At 35.9% G+C, this 5,450-nt stretch overlaps 1 pseudogene; it reads left to right on the plus strand.

Moving 5' to 3' along the window:
• The first annotated feature begins 3,213 nt into the window (after window positions 1–3,213).
• On the plus strand, window positions 3,214–3,585 carry LOC126505871 (60S ribosomal protein L35a-like; annotated as a pseudogene).
• The last annotated feature ends 1,865 nt before the right edge of the window (window positions 3,586–5,450 follow it).

Raw genomic sequence — 5,450 nt, forward strand, 5'->3', positions numbered from 1 at the left:
ATAACCTCAAATTTGTATCAATATGTAAAAATCTATATTAATATAAAATATTTAAGACTAGTAGTTGCTTTTTTGGCTTAAAAGTAGATTCAATAATCTACTTTTCTACCTTACCATTTCTATATCCCCCCCTTTTCTTTTCAGAACAAGATCCCTGAATATAATGTCCTTTGTACAACTTTTTCCTATTCCAATAACAACTTTACCCAACCCCCCTAAAGGATGACAAATATCCATAACCCACTGAATGACCAGAATCTGCTCATCCCACCTCTTGGAAATATGGAAGTTGTGTTCTTAAAATTACTTCATCTTCTCTGGGGGCAATGGCATCTTTAGGGGATCCTGAAAAATTGAGATAATTGTCAATTCCTGGGATAGCTAGTTGTATCATTTGTTGTCCAGTCTCTGTGTAATGAGAAAGTGCAGGGCTTATCTTGAGTCCTAGATAGCATAGTTTGTGGTCTGGACCACCTCAGCTAGCCACCTTGAAACTGTCCTGAGTAGTTTGTAGTCCAAAGTCAATATTTGAGTGGTGTTTGTCAGATTTGTGGTATTACCACATGCAGGTGAAATAATCATTGTTGGGCTCCATCCTCATTTTGAATCAGTTCACTAGGTTTTCAAATTTTACTCTTGTTTGTGTGGTAAAAATATCCATTCTAAGATACTATCTTCTCTTTGCATAGGAATTCCTATGGGAGATTGTGTAGAAGGTAAAATAATCAGAATAAATCAAGCTCTGGATCCAAGTGATTTACATGCGCATCCTGTAATTTCTTTTCTACCAAAGTCAATTCTCCCTCAGCCACAATTGATAATTTTCTTGGACTATTAAGTTCTTATCATCTTGTAAAGTTTAAAATAAATTGCTTAGTTTCTTGAGTAGTCAATCCAATTGTGGGCTGTTAATATCTCCTGGCAATTTTTGAAAATCATGAAGAGTTTGTAACTGATCTCTCCTGATTTTTACTTTCTATGGTTGAAATTTTTGTGAACCTTCTTATATCCTAGGTAATTAATAGAATCTCCTCTTGTATATTTAGAAGCAATTTGTAATCCCCAACAAGACAATTTTAAGGTATCTGCATCTGAATTCGCTAGTAAGGTATCATCCATATAATGTTAAATTATAGATCGAGAAAACTAATTATGAATGACTGTTTTACAAAATATTGACACAAGGTAGGACTGTTTAATATTCCTTGTGGAAAAATTTTCTATTGATATCTTCTAATACAAATAGGCCTTGTGAAGGCAAATTTTTCTTTATCCTGTTTTTGCAAAGGTAGAGTTAAAAAAAACATTCTTTTAAATCAATCACTATAATAGACAACCCCATTAGGTAATAAAAAAGGCAAGGGAATTCCAGATTGTAAATAACTCATTGGCTGAATTACCTTATTAATGGCTTTTAGATCTATTACCATTTTCCATTTTCCAAATGTCTTTTAATAACAAATACAGGAGAATTCAGGACTAATAAATTCTTTAATATGCTGAGGATTTAGCTGCTCCTGTACCAACTATTCTAAGGCCTGTAATTTTTCTGATGTCAAAGGCCACTGTTTCACCAGACATGTTTTTTCAGTTAATTATTTTAAAAGTAGGGCTGGTGGTGCCATTGAAAGATTAGCAGCTATTGTGCCCTGTTTATGTACAACATGAATCACTGATGTCTGTTTTTTTTAAAATAATACCTTTTAATACTTTTCTCAGAAACATATGTTAGTTTATGGTTTGTTTCTGAGATTGGAGAAATGTTAATCTGGGTATTCCACTGCTGTAACAAGTCATGTCCCCATAAATTCATTGTCATGTTAGTCACATATGACTTTAATTTCCTTTCTGTCCTTCTGTCCCTATAAGTTCAGCCCATCTCGCATTTTGTTTTACCTGAGATAAAGTTCCAATCCCTGATGTAGGATTCCCTTTTATATGTTGTAAATACCATTGGTTAATAAAGAAGCTGTTTCAGGCCTGAAATAGGATAGAGCAGAGCTAGGCAGGGAAAAGTAAACTGAATGCTGGGAGAAAGAAGTCAAAGTCAGAGAGAAGTCATGTAGCCCCACCAGAGACAGACTCCGGAACTTTACCAGGTAAGCCACACTCTTGTGGTGATACTCAGATTAATGGAGATGGGTTAATTTAAAGATATGTGTTTGCCAGAAATATGCTTAATCTGTTGGCCAAATAATATTATAAATAACATAGTTTCTGTAAGCTATTTTGTGAGCCTGGGTGGACAGGAAATGAACTAACGACCTCCTACAACAAATTGGCACACCAACGTGGTCAACTAAAGTCCACTTAAAACCCGAGAGAGTTCGGGAAGGAATTCGAGGCAAAAAAGTAAAAATAAAAATAATAATTAAAAAATAGAACTAAGCACAGCTTAATGCTATGGCTCCCTTAAGAGAGGTTTTCCTGAGTCAGCAGTAGCAGAAAAAAGAGCCATGCAGTTTTGAAATGGCAGTTTGCTGGACCATGCTGCCAGCATGAATTCTGGCTCCTTCAGGAGACCGAACATTTAAATGGAATTTGTTAGCAGAGTGCTACAACTTGCTTAATGGTAACATTGCCCCTCTGTGTCCCTGACAATGAAGACAATATGCACGACTTTCAGTGGCCGTGAACATGTCTCCACCATGCTGTACTGCACGGAGCAAGCAGGCAGGACTGCAGAGTTGGTCTTAGCCACACCCACTTAGCATTAAAAAAAGGTGCCCCAGTCAAAAGATAATTACAGATATGCAATAAATATAAATTCAGATGGAAAAGACCTCTAAATGAGTCACAGTGTTGGATAAATGTATGAGGCTTTGGAGAGAGAGGAAAAAGACTAAAGTGACAGTAAATGTAATAAATGAGTGCAGACAACCATAGATTAAAGAAGTAAAGATGATTAAATAAATATTAAACTCATAGAAAAGGTAATAAAGTAAAAATAAATAAGCCACATAAAAATGGAAAAACACAGAAGTCTTGATTATGTATATTATTGTGTTTTCTTTTAATGTTTTGACTGTGAAGGAGCTAAGTACAGAGAGACATTTCATTATACAGGTTGTGAAACTAAACCAGCATATATGTTATAAACGTATCATGACTTCCAAATTTGGGTCTAAGGATTTTTTGCTTTGGAAACGAGGTTTGGTTTTTGTTTCCACAAAAGATAAGAACCTGGCTTCCTCTTTCAGCCATCTTGGCGCCTGTGGAGGCCTGCTGGGAACAGGACTTCTAAAGGACAGTATGTCTGGAAGGCTGTGGTGCAAGGCCACTTTTGCTGGCTATAAGTGAGGTCCCCAGAACCAGAGAGCATACACAGCTCTCCTTAAAATTGAAGGCGTTTTTGCCCGATATGAAACTGAATTCTACTTGGGCAAGAGATGCACTTATGTGTATAAAGCAAAGAACAACACAGTGACACCTGGAGGCAAACCAAACAAAACCAGAGTGATCTGGGGGAAAGTAACTCGGGCCCATGGAAACAGTGGCATGGTCCACACCAAATTCTGAAGCAGCCTTCCTGCAAAGGCCATTGGACACAGAATCCATGTGATGCTGTACCCATCCTGGATTTAAACCAATGAAAAGTAAATAAATAAAGTGGATTTGTGCTCTTGAAAAAAAAACAGATAAGAACCTGTGGAATCCTTTTGGACTAATGTGGTTTTATGGACCAAGATTTCCTGAAAGGTTACCATGAGCACCCCCCCCCAAATACTTCACCCAACAAAAAACAAGAAGCAGTTGAGAGAAACTGTATCCAATTTCCCTAAATGATTGTTTATAAACATCCGTTTACATTTAAAGGGGGATATGCTATAGAGATTTTCATTGGTATGGATCTTGATTTACTGGTACAAATTTAAAGTCAATTTTGTTATACTGTGAACATGTATTTCTGATCTTAATTAAGGTATTGTGTTTGTCCAACTCATTTAAAATGTAATGTATAATTAGGAAATACAGGTTAATAGATAATCATCTACAATAGTCAAACTTATATGTTAGTTAGGTTTTTTAGATATATAGAGATATATTTCAGTTAGATATGTATTCTTCAAATCTTTCAGAGACCTTCAGAATATGGCATTTAAAGTGTTTTAAGAAGTTAGGACTTTTCATGACAGTGAGACACATCTGTTCCTGGCAGCACCAATTACTTCAAGAGGATGATGGGCACTGAAGAGGCTCCTTATTGAGTTTCCTAGCCATTTTGGCAAGAAACTGATCTTGCCTGGACTACTATGCTGCATGTGACTGACAAACTGCCAATATATATCTTTGAAATTTCCTGCTTTGTGGAAAAGTCTGCTGGAAACTATAGGCCTCTAGGCTGAAGATGGATGCCCCAACTGTACAGAACTTTGGGTGACTAGCCAGGCAGCAAGATGTTGCTCTCAATTCTAGAGTTTTAGAAGTTGCTTACAATGCACTTTATATTTACTTAGGTAATATTATATCCTTCTGGAGTCTTTGATGGAGTTGAAGAATATATAGATAGAGTTTTCCTTAGTTATGATAAAAGATAGATATAAATATTGTAACTGTAATTCTTGCTTGATACCTGTTTGTTATATGTAATTTTACTATGTTAAAGTTAAAACCTTCCTTTTTATTTAAACAGAAAAGGGGAGATAATATGGGATTCCCCTCTGTAAGCTGTGAATACCATTGGTTAATAAAAAAGCTGTTTCAGGCCTGTGATAGGGTAGAGCAGAGCTAGGTGGGGAAAACTAAACTGAATTCTGAGAAAAAAAAGGCAAAGTCAGAGAGAAGCCATGTAACCCCACCAGAGACTGATGCCAGAACTTATCCAGTAAGCCACAGCCTTGTGGTAATACACAGATGAATGGAGTGGGTTAATTTAAAGATATGAGTTAGCCAGAAATATGGTTAAGCTATTGGCCAAACAGTATTACAAATAATATGGTTTCTGTATGATTATTTCAGTAGCCTGGGCAGCCAGAAAACAAACTAGTAGCCTCCTACAACAAATCCCTAAAAGTTAAACATTTATCTCCCAAAGAGGTAAATTTGGATGTCAATATTTTGGTGTAATTATTGTTACATCTGCTCGCGTGTTTACCAAATCCTTAATTACAATGTAATTTATTCATATTTTTAGCTTTGGTTTTGATTATTCATAGAAGTTTGTCAAAATATTTACTCTATGGTTTCTTTTAAAATTTTTGTTTTATCCTTTAAAGTTGTTCTGTCATTCAGAGCAATATGTTTTTTATATCAAGCAATAAATCTTTTGATTGCTTTGTGGAGTTTCCCCAATGCTGGCAGGAAATGACTGCACCAAATTTGATACAGTGGCCTGCAAGAGGCTCCTTATGATGTTTCCTGATGGCAAAGGGTTACTTGCCTGTCCCATGTTTTATCTGCATTTATTAGTTCAGTGTCGACCTATGCCACATCTTCTGTATATTTCAGAA

This window comes from Alexandromys fortis, unplaced genomic scaffold (assembly GCF_014885135.2).
Source record: "Alexandromys fortis isolate MF-2015 unplaced genomic scaffold, M_Fortis_MF-2015_v1.1 scaffold_4, whole genome shotgun sequence".
NCBI lineage: Eukaryota > Metazoa > Chordata > Mammalia > Rodentia > Cricetidae > Alexandromys > Alexandromys fortis.